General features: G+C 57.0%; 4 non-coding genes across 4 annotated transcripts; all 4 read left to right on the top strand.

Moving 5' to 3' along the window:
• The first annotated feature begins 1,242 nt into the window (after positions 1–1,242).
• Positions 1,243–1,361, top strand: LOC150062971 (5S ribosomal RNA). Its single transcript, XR_016535680.1, has one exon. It is a non-coding gene; the product is annotated as a 5S ribosomal RNA (ribosomal RNA).
• Positions 1,362–3,868: 2,507 nt separating this feature from the next.
• Positions 3,869–3,987, top strand: LOC150062970 (5S ribosomal RNA). The gene has a single exon (XR_016535679.1). It is a non-coding gene; the product is annotated as a 5S ribosomal RNA (ribosomal RNA).
• Positions 3,988–6,521: 2,534 nt separating this feature from the next.
• On the top strand, positions 6,522–6,640 carry LOC150062969 (5S ribosomal RNA). Its single transcript, XR_016535678.1, has one exon. It is a non-coding gene; the product is annotated as a 5S ribosomal RNA (ribosomal RNA).
• Positions 6,641–9,159: 2,519 nt separating this feature from the next.
• Positions 9,160–9,278, top strand: LOC150062968 (5S ribosomal RNA). The gene has a single exon (XR_016535677.1). It is a non-coding gene; the product is annotated as a 5S ribosomal RNA (ribosomal RNA).
• The last annotated feature ends 722 nt before the right edge of the window (positions 9,279–10,000 follow it).

Genomic DNA, 10,000 nt, shown 5'->3' with positions numbered 1-10,000 from the left:
GAGGCCCGGGAAACGGGCGCCGGCAACGTTGCCAAGACAAATGCTCCCGGAATTCTGGAGTTCCTGGATTCCAAGCACAGAGCACCCTTTTCTTGCTTGGGTGGAGGGCTTCCACTCCAACCCGAGGCATGGGTGTGTGTTCCAGTGAGGCTTGGCCTTAGGTTGTTAGCCTTCTTGGGAGCCTGAGCACTAAGGATGAGGGGTTCCAGTGGGCTGAGACGTGAGGCCACAGTTCTGCTTCCACTTAGGCTTCCCATTCCTGGTAGGCTAAGCATAGCAACCTAAAGAGGCTGCATCAGAGGTGCCACTGAAGGCTCTCATGAGATGGGAGGCTTAGGGTGACACTGGCCTGGGGCTTTGGCTCCGGGTCAGGGTCAGAATGGGGCTCAAGTTTAGCGTCAGGAAGAGGTAGAGGACAGGTTGAAGGTGTGATTTCAGGCAGACATTGTGGCTTAGGGTGAGTCTTGGGAGAGGTTTGGGCTTAGGTGTGGGCTTGAAATCGGGTAGAGGCTTTAGGTGAGGCTTACTGGTGGGGCGAGGAGTGACACTCTCCTTAGGATCCATTTCTGGCTTCGGCTTCCATTTAGGATGAGGTTTAGGTCGAAGGTCCTTCTGAAACAGCACCAGCCAAGTGAATTCCACATTGCTCTGCAAACCCCACTCTTCTCCTCGCATCGTGGCCGGTGGCCAAGCAAGGTCGGGGAGGTAGAGGAGTGAGATCCAAATCTTGAAGAAGCAGCCAAACTCTCCCACATCCATGCAAAGATCACATCGGGCCCTTGGTAGTCGTGGCCTCTGAAGACAAGTGGTGAACCTTGCAAGTCACCTGGCCTTAAAGCTGCTCTTCAACGTGCAACCCTCATGCAGGCTAGAGGGTTACATGGAAGGTGAGCCTCTGGGAAAACAGTCCTGCGTCCTCTGCCTTCCCAAGAGACAGAGAGCAACAGAGACAGACAGACAGACAGACAGACAGACAGACAGAGGGAGAGAGGGTGAGAGGGAGAGAGAGAAAGCGAAAGAGGAGGAGAAAGGCAGCGGTGAGCGGCGGCGAGAGCAGCAGGCTGGGCGCAGAGGCTGTGCTGGGTGGGTTGGATCAGGTCCCCCAAGCAGCGGCAGCAGGTGCGTGTGAGGCCAGAGCGGCAGAGGCAGAGGCTGCAGAGGCTGGCAAGGGTGCAGCGGCGAGCGGAGGCTCCCCGCAGAGGCAGCGAGCAGCAGTTGGGGCTTTGGGAAGCAGTGTGAGGCGTCTACGGCCATACCACCCTGAACGCGCCCGATCTCGTCTGATCTCGGAAGCTAAGCAGGGTCGGGCCTGGTTAGTACTTGGATGGGAGACCGCCTGGGAATACCGGGTGCTGTAGGCTTTTGCCTCCGCTCCCCAGCCCACTAGGCTGCTTGCTGCCTCACAGCCACTGCCCAATACTTTTAGGCTCACTCACTGCCTCGCACCTCCACCTCAACCCAACATCACACCAGCCACAGGGGAAAAGACAGCTAGCTGTCTGGATGCACAACTCACACCACACAGCCTGGCAGGCACGCAATGCTTTCCACCTAGGAAAAGCAGGAAAACCCAGGCCTGGGCCGGCCTGACGCCCAGCCTCACCGCTGACAGCTTGGCCTGAGACCACACCACATTCCTACACAGGACAGGACACTTCTTCTGGGCAGCACAAAGGCACCTGGCCTCCTCTTGCTCCTGCAATCCTGACCACATCCTCCCAACCACTCCTGAAAAGCAGCTCATGAACACAAGGCTAGGCTTGTGGCTCCAGGACTGAAAGGCCTGCCCGGCCAGCCGGAACTCACACCACCCTGGGTTAAGCCCTGCTACCCCAGATGGCTTGGTTGCGGGCTTGGAGGCTTCCTCCTGCCATGGGTTGAGTTTGCGTGGGCCGGGTAGATGGGCTCATGGGGAAAGTGGATGGAAGTGTACATGGATGCATGGATGCATGGGTAGACAGCTGGATGCATGGCTGACTGGATGGATGGCTGGATGGATGGCTGGATGGATGCCTAGGTGCATAGTGGGTGTATGGATGGATGCGGGCACGCATGCATGCATGCATGGATGGTGGATGCATGCGTGCATGGTTGGGTCGGTGGATGCATGCCTGGATCCACCCATGGATGCCGGGGTGGCTGGCCGTACAGCCTGATTCATGGATGGATGTTGATTGGATGGATGGTGGATGGATGGACGGAGCCACGCGTGGAAGGATGCATGGATGGATGGACTGAAAGATACATAGATAGATAGATAGATAGATAGATAGATAGATAGATAGATAGATTGATAGATACATAGATCGACCGATGGATGGATGGATGGATGGATGGATGGATGGATGGATGGATGGATTGCTGGATGACTGGCTGGCTGGCTGGCTGGCTGGCTGACTGGCTGGCTGGCTGGCTGGCTGGCTGGATGGATGGATGGAGGGATGCTGAGACACTCTGCAGTGTGTACTGACAGTTTCAGCTGGCCTAGCACTGACTGGGAGGCTCTGAGTTCTCTTCCCCACAGTGGGCAAACAAGCAAACACTGGCTGCTTCTTTCCTCTTCTTCCTGCTAGAGACACATGTTGTCCTTTCGCGGGGTGCACTGCATAGACTTGGAAAGTAGCGGCAGGGTAGATGAGGAGGAACGAGGCCCGGGAAACGGGCGCCGGCAACGTTGCCAAGACAAATGCTCCCGGAATTCTGGAGTTCCTGGATTCCAAGCACAGAGCACCCTTTTCTTGCTTGGGTGGAGGGCTTCCACTCCAACCCGAGGCATGGGTGTGTGTTCCAGTGAGGCTTGGCCTTAGGTTGTTAGCCTTCTTGGGAGCCTGAGCACTAAGGATGAGGGGTTCCAGTGGGCTGAGACGTGAGGCCACGGTTCTGCTTCCACTTAGGCTTCCCATTCCTGGTAGGCTAAGCATAGCAACCTAAAGAGGCTGCATCAGAGGTGCCACTGAAGGCTCTCATGAGATGGGAGGCTTAGGGTGACACTGGGCTGGGGCTTTGGCTCCGGGTCAGGGTCAGAATGGGGCTCAAGTTTAGCGTCAGGAAGAGGTAGGGGACAGGTTGAAGGTGTGATTTCAGGCAGACATTGTGGCTTAGGGTGAGTCTTGGGAGAGGTTTGGGCTTAGGTGTGGGCTTGAAATCGGGTAGAGGCTTTAGGTGAGGCTTACTGGTGGGGCGAGGAGTGACACTCTCCTTAGGATCCATTTCTGGCTTCGGCTTCCATTTAGGATGAGGTTTAGGTCGAAGGTCCTTCTGAAACAGCACCAGCCAAGTGAATTCCACATTGCTCTGCAAACCCCACTCTTCTCCTCGCATCGTGGCCGGTGGCCAAGCAAGGTCGGGGAGGTAGAGGAGTGAGATCCAAATCTTGAAGAAGCAGCCAAACTCTCCCACATCCATGCAAAGATCACATCGGGCCCTTGGTAGTCGTGGCCTCTGAAGACAAGTGGTGAACCTTGCAAGTCACCTGGCCTTAAAGCTGCTCTTCAACGTGCAACCCTCATGCAGGCTAGAGGGTTACATGGAAGGTGAGCCTCTGGGAAAACAGTCCTGCGTCCTCTGCCTTCCCAAGAGACAGAGAGCAACAGAGACAGACAGACAGAGGGAGAGAGGGTGAGAGGGAGAGAGAGAAAGCGAAAGAGGAGGAGAAAGGCAGCGGTGAGCGGCGGCGAGAGCAGCAGGCTGGGCGCAGAGGCTGTGCTGGGTGGGTTGGATCAGGTCCCCCAAGCAGCGGCAGCAGGTGCGTGTGAGGCCAGAGCGGCAGAGGCAGAGGCTGCAGAGGCTGGCAAGGGTGCAGCGGCGAGCGGAGGCTCCCCGCAGAGGCAGCGAGCAGCAGTTGGGGCTTTGGGAAGCAGTGTGAGGCGTCTACGGCCATACCACCCTGAACGCGCCCGATCTCGTCTGATCTCGGAAGCTAAGCAGGGTCGGGCCTGGTTAGTACTTGGATGGGAGACCGCCTGGGAATACCGGGTGCTGTAGGCTTTTGCCTCCGCTCCCCAGCCCACTAGGCTGCTTGCTGCCTCACAGCCACTGCCCAATACTTTTAGGCTCACTCACTGCCTCGCACCTCCACCTCAACCCAACATCACACCAGCCACAGGGGAAAGACAGCTAGCTGTCTGGATGCACAACTCACACCACACAGCCTGGCAGGCACGCAATGCTTTCCACCTAGGAAAAGCAGGAAAACCCAGGCCTGGGCCGGCCTGACGCCCAGCCTCACCGCTGACAGCTTGGCCTGAGACCACACCACATTCCTACACAGGACAGGACACTTCTTCTGGGCAGCACAAAGGCACCTGGCCTCCTCTTGCTCCTGCAATCCTGACCACATCCTCCCAACCACTCCTGAAAAGCAGCTCATGAACACAAGGCTAGGCTTGTGGCTCCAGGACTGAAAGGCCTGCCCGGCCAGCCGGAACTCACACCACCCTGGGTTAAGCCCTGCTACCCCAGATGGCTTGGTTGCGGGCTTGGAGGCTTCCTCCTGCCATGGGTTGAGTTTGCGTGGGCCGGGTAGATGGGCTCATGGGGAAAGTGGATGGAAGTGTACATGGATGCATGGATGCATGGGTAGACAGCTGGATGCATGGCTGACTGGATGGATGGCTGGATGGATGGCTGGATGGATGCCTAGGTGCATAGTGGGTGTATGGATGGATGCGGGCACGCATGCATGCATGGATGGTGGATGCATGCGTGCATGGTTGGGTCGGTGGATGCATGCCTGGATCCACCCATGGATGCCGGGGTGGCTGGCCGTACAGCCTGATTCATGGATGGATGTTGATTGGATGGATGGTGGATGGATGGACGGAGCCACGCGTGGAAGGATGCATGGATGGATGGACTGAAAGATACATAGATAGATAGATAGATAGATAGATAGATAGATAGATAGATAGATTGATAGATAGATTGATAGATACATAGATCGACCGATGGATGGATGGATGGATGGATGGATGGATGGATGGATGGATGGATGGATTGCTGGATGACTGGCTGGCTGGCTGGCTGGCTGGCTGACTGGCTGGCTGGCTGGCTGGCTGGATGGATGGATGGATGGAGGGATGCTGAGACACTCTGCAGTGTGTACTGACAGTTTCAGCTGGCCTAGCACTGACTGGGAGGCTCTGAGTTCTCTTCCCCACAGTGGGCAAACAAGCAAACACTGGCTGCTTCTTTCCTCTTCTTCCTGCTAGAGACACACGTTGTCCTTTCGCGGGGTGCACTGCATAGACTTGGAAAGTAGCGGCAGGGTAGATGAGGAGGAACGAGGCCCGGGAAACGGGCGCCGGCAACGTTGCCGAGACAAATGCTCCCGGAATTCTGGAGTTCCTGGATTCCAAGCACAGAGCACCCTTTTCTTGCTTGGGTGGAGGGCTTCCACTCCAACCCGAGGCATGGGTGTGTGTTCCAGTGAGGCTTGGCCTTAGGTTGTTAGCCTTCTTGGGAGCCTGAGCACTAAGGATGAGGGGTTCCAGTGGGCTGAGACGTGAGGCCACGGTTCTGCTTCCACTTAGGCTTCCCATTCCTGGTAGGCTAAGCATAGCAACCTAAAGAGGCTGCATCAGAGGTGCCACTGAAGGCTCTCATGAGATGGGAGGCTTAGGGTGACACTGGGCTGGGGCTTTGGCTCCGGGTCAGGGTCAGAATGGGGCTCAAGTTTAGCGTCAGGAAGAGGTAGGGGACAGGTTGAAGGTGTGATTTCAGGCAGACATTGTGGCTTAGGGTGAGTCTTGGGAGAGGTTTGGGCTTAGGTGTGGGCTTGAAATCGGGTAGAGGCTTTAGGTGAGGCTTACTGGTGGGGCGAGGAGTGACACTCTCCTTAGGATCCATTTCTGGCTTCGGCTTCCATTTAGGATGAGGTTTAGGTCGAAGGTCCTTCTGAAACAGCACCAGCCAAGTGAATTCCACATTGCTCTGCAAACCCCACTCTTCTCCTCGCATCGTGGCCGGTGGCCAAGCAAGGTCGGGGAGGTAGAGGAGTGAGATCCAAATCTTGAAGAAGCAGCCAAACTCTCCCACATCCATGCAAAGATCACATCGGGCCCTTGGTAGTCGTGGCCTCTGAAGACAAGTGGTGAACCTTGCAAGTCACCTGGCCTTAAAGCTGCTCTTCAACGTGCAACCCTCATGCAGGCTAGAGGGTTACATGGAAGGTGAGCCTCTGGGAAAACAGTCCTGCGTCCTCTGCCTTCCCAAGAGACAGAGAGCAACAGAGACAGACAGACAGACAGACAGACGGACAGAGGGAGAGAGGGTGAGAGGGAGAGAGAGAAAGCGAAAGAGGAGGAGAAAGGCAGCGGTGAGCGGCGGCGAGAGCAGCAGGCTGGGCGCAGAGGCTGTGCTGGGTGGGGTGGATCAGGTCCCCCAAGCAGCGGCAGCAGGTGCGTGTGAGGCCAGAGCGGCAGAGGCAGAGGCTGCAGAGGCTGGCAAGGGTGCAGCGGCGAGCGGAGGCTCCCCGCAGAGGCAGCGAGCAGCAGTTGGGGCTTTGGGAAGCAGTGTGAGGCGTCTACGGCCATACCACCCTGAACGCGCCCGATCTCGTCTGATCTCGGAAGCTAAGCAGGGTCGGGCCTGGTTAGTACTTGGATGGGAGACCGCCTGGGAATACCGGGTGCTGTAGGCTTTTGCCTCCGCTCCCCAGCCCACTAGGCTGCTTGCTGCCTCACAGCCACTGCCCAATACTTTTAGGCTCACTCACTGCCTCGCACCTCCACCTCAACCCAACATCACACCAGCCACAGGGGAAAAGACAGCTAGCTGTCTGGATGCACAACTCACACCACACAGCCTGGCAGGCACGCAATGCTTTCCACCTAGGAAAAGCAGGAAAACCCAGGCCTGGGCCGGCCTGACGCCCAGCCTCACCGCTGACAGCTTGGCCTGAGACCACACCACATTCCTACACAGGACAGGACACTTCTTCTGGGCAGCACAAAGGCACCTGGCCTCCTCTTGCTCCTGCAATCCTGACCACATCCTCCCAACCACTCCTGAAAAGCAGCTCATGAACACAAGGCTAGGCTTGTGGCTCCAGGACTGAAAGGCCTGCCCGGCCAGCCGGAACTCACACCACCCTGGGTTAAGCCCTGCTACCCCAGATGGCTTGGTTGCGGGCTTGGAGGCTTCCTCCTGCCATGGGTTGAGTTTGCGTGGGCCGGGTAGATGGGCTCATGGGGAAAGTGGATGGAAGTGTACATGGATGCATGGATGCATGGGTAGACAGCTGGATGCATGGCTGACTGGATGGATGGCTGGATGGATGGCTGGATGGATGCCTAGGTGCATAGTGGGTGTATGGATGGATGCGGGCACGCATGCATGCATGCATGGATGGTGGATGCATGCGTGCATGGTTGGGTCGGTGGATGCATGCCTGGATCCACCCATGGATGCCGGGGTGGCTGGCCGTACAGCCTGATTCATGGATGGATGTTGATTGGATGGATGGTGGATGGATGGACGGAGCCACGCGTGGAAGGATGCATGGATGGATGGACTGAAAGATACATAGATAGATAGATAGATAGATAGATAGATAGATAGATAGATAGATTGATAGATACATAGATCGACCGATGGATGGATGGATGGATGGATGGATGGATGGATGGATGGATTGCTGGATGACTGGCTGGCTGGCTGGCTGGCTGGCTGACTGGCTGGCTGGCTGGCTGGCTGGCTGGATGGATGGATGGAGGGATGCTGAGACACTCTGCAGTGTGTACTGACAGTTTCAGCTGGCCTAGCACTGACTGGGAGGCTCTGAGTTCTCTTCCCCACAGTGGGCAAACAAGCAAACACTGGCTGCTTCTTTCCTCTTCTTCCTGCTAGAGACACATGTTGTCCTTTCGCGGGGTGCACTGCATAGACTTGGAAAGTAGCGGCAGGGTAGATGAGGAGGAACGAGGCCCGGGAAACGGGCGCCGGCAACGTTGCCGAGACAAATGCTCCCGGAATTCTGGAGTTCCTGGATTCCAAGCACAGAGCACCCTTTTCTTGCTTGGGTGGAGGGCTTCCACTCCAACCCGAGGCATGGGTGTGTGTTCCAGTGAGGCTTGGCCTTAGGTTGTTAGCCTTCTTGGGAGCCTGAGCACTAAGGATGAGGGGTTCCAGTGGGCTGAGACGTGAGGCCACAGTTCTGCTTCCACTTAGGCTTCCCATTCCTGGTAGGCTAAGCATAGCAACCTAAAGAGGCTGCATCAGAGGTGCCACTGAAGGCTCTCATGAGATGGGAGGCTTAGGGTGACACTGGCCTGGGGCTTTGGCTCCGGGTCAGGGTCAGAATGGGGCTCAAGTTTAGCGTCAGGAAGAGGTAGAGGACAGGTTGAAGGTGTGATTTCAGGCAGACATTGTGGCTTAGGGTGAGTCTTGGGAGAGGTTTGGGCTTAGGTGTGGGCTTGAAATCGGGTAGAGGCTTTAGGTGAGGCTTACTGGTGGGGCGAGGAGTGACACTCTCCTTAGGATCCATTTCTGGCTTCGGCTTCCATTTAGGATGAGGTTTAGGTCGAAGGTCCTTCTGAAACAGCACCAGCCAAGTGAATTCCACATTGCTCTGCAAACCCCACTCTTCTCCTCGCATCGTGGCCGGTGGCCAAGCAAGGTCGGGGAGGTAGAGGAGTGAGATCCAAATCTTGAAGAAGCAGCCAAACTCTCCCACATCCATGCAAAGATCACATCGGGCCCTTGGTAGTCGTGGCCTCTGAAGACAAGTGGTGAACCTTGCAAGTCACCTGGCCTTAAAGCTGCTCTTCAACGTGCAACCCTCATGCAGGCTAGAGGGTTACATGGAAGGTGAGCCTCTGGGAAAACAGTCCTGCGTCCTCTGCCTTCCCAAGAGACAGAGAGCAACAGAGACAGACAGACAGACAGACAGAGGGAGAGAGGGAGAGAGGGTGAGAGGGAGAGAGAGAAAGCGAAAGAGGAGGAGAAAGGCAGCGGTGAGCGGCGGCGAGAGCAGCAGGCTGGGCGCAGAGGCTGTGCTGGGTGGGTTGGATCAGGTCCCCCAAGCAGCGGCAGCAGGTGCGTGTGAGGCCAGAGCGGCAGAGGCAGAGGCTGCAGAGGCTGGCAAGGGTGCAGCGGCGAGCGGAGGCTCCCCGCAGAGGCAGCGAGCAGCAGTTGGGGCTTTGGGAAGCAGTGTGAGGCGTCTACGGCCATACCACCCTGAACGCGCCCGATCTCGTCTGATCTCGGAAGCTAAGCAGGGTCGGGCCTGGTTAGTACTTGGATGGGAGACCGCCTGGGAATACCGGGTGCTGTAGGCTTTTGCCTCCGCTCCCCAGCCCACTAGGCTGCTTGCTGCCTCACAGCCACTGCCCAATACTTTTAGGCTCACTCACTGCCTCGCACCTCCACCTCAACCCAACATCACACCAGCCACAGGGGAAAAGACAGCTAGCTGTCTGGATGCACAACTCACACCACACAGCCTGGCAGGCACGCAATGCTTTCCACCTAGGAAAAGCAGGAAAACCCAGGCCTGGGCCGGCCTGACGCCCAGCCTCACCGCTGACAGCTTGGCCTGAGACCACACCACATTCCTACACAGGACAGGACACTTCTTCTGGGCAGCACAAAGGCACCTGGCCTCCTCTTGCTCCTGCAATCCTGACCACATCCTCCCAACCACTCCTGAAAAGCAGCTCATGAACACAAGGCTAGGCTTGTGGCTCCAGGACTGAAAGGCCTGCCCGGCCAGCCGGAACTCACACCACCCTGGGTTAAGCCCTGCTACCCCAGATGGCTTGGTTGCGGGCTTGTAGGCTTCCTCCTGCCATGGGTTGAGTTTGCGTGGGCCGGGTAGATGGGCTCATGGGGAAAGTGGATGGAAGTGTACATGGATGCATGGATGCATGGGTAGACAGCTGGATGCATGGCTGACTGGATGGATGGCTGGATGGATGGCTGGATGGATGCCTAGGTGCATAGTGGGTGTATGGATGGATGCGGGCACGCATGCATGCATGCATGGATGGTGGATGCATGC

This window comes from Megascapheus bottae, chromosome 5 (genome assembly GCF_031878675.1).
Source record: "Megascapheus bottae isolate mThoBot1 chromosome 5, mThoBot2.hap1, whole genome shotgun sequence".
In the NCBI taxonomy this organism is placed as follows: domain Eukaryota; kingdom Metazoa; phylum Chordata; class Mammalia; order Rodentia; family Geomyidae; genus Megascapheus; species Megascapheus bottae.
This window is presented reverse-complemented; position numbering and strand designations above follow the sequence as displayed.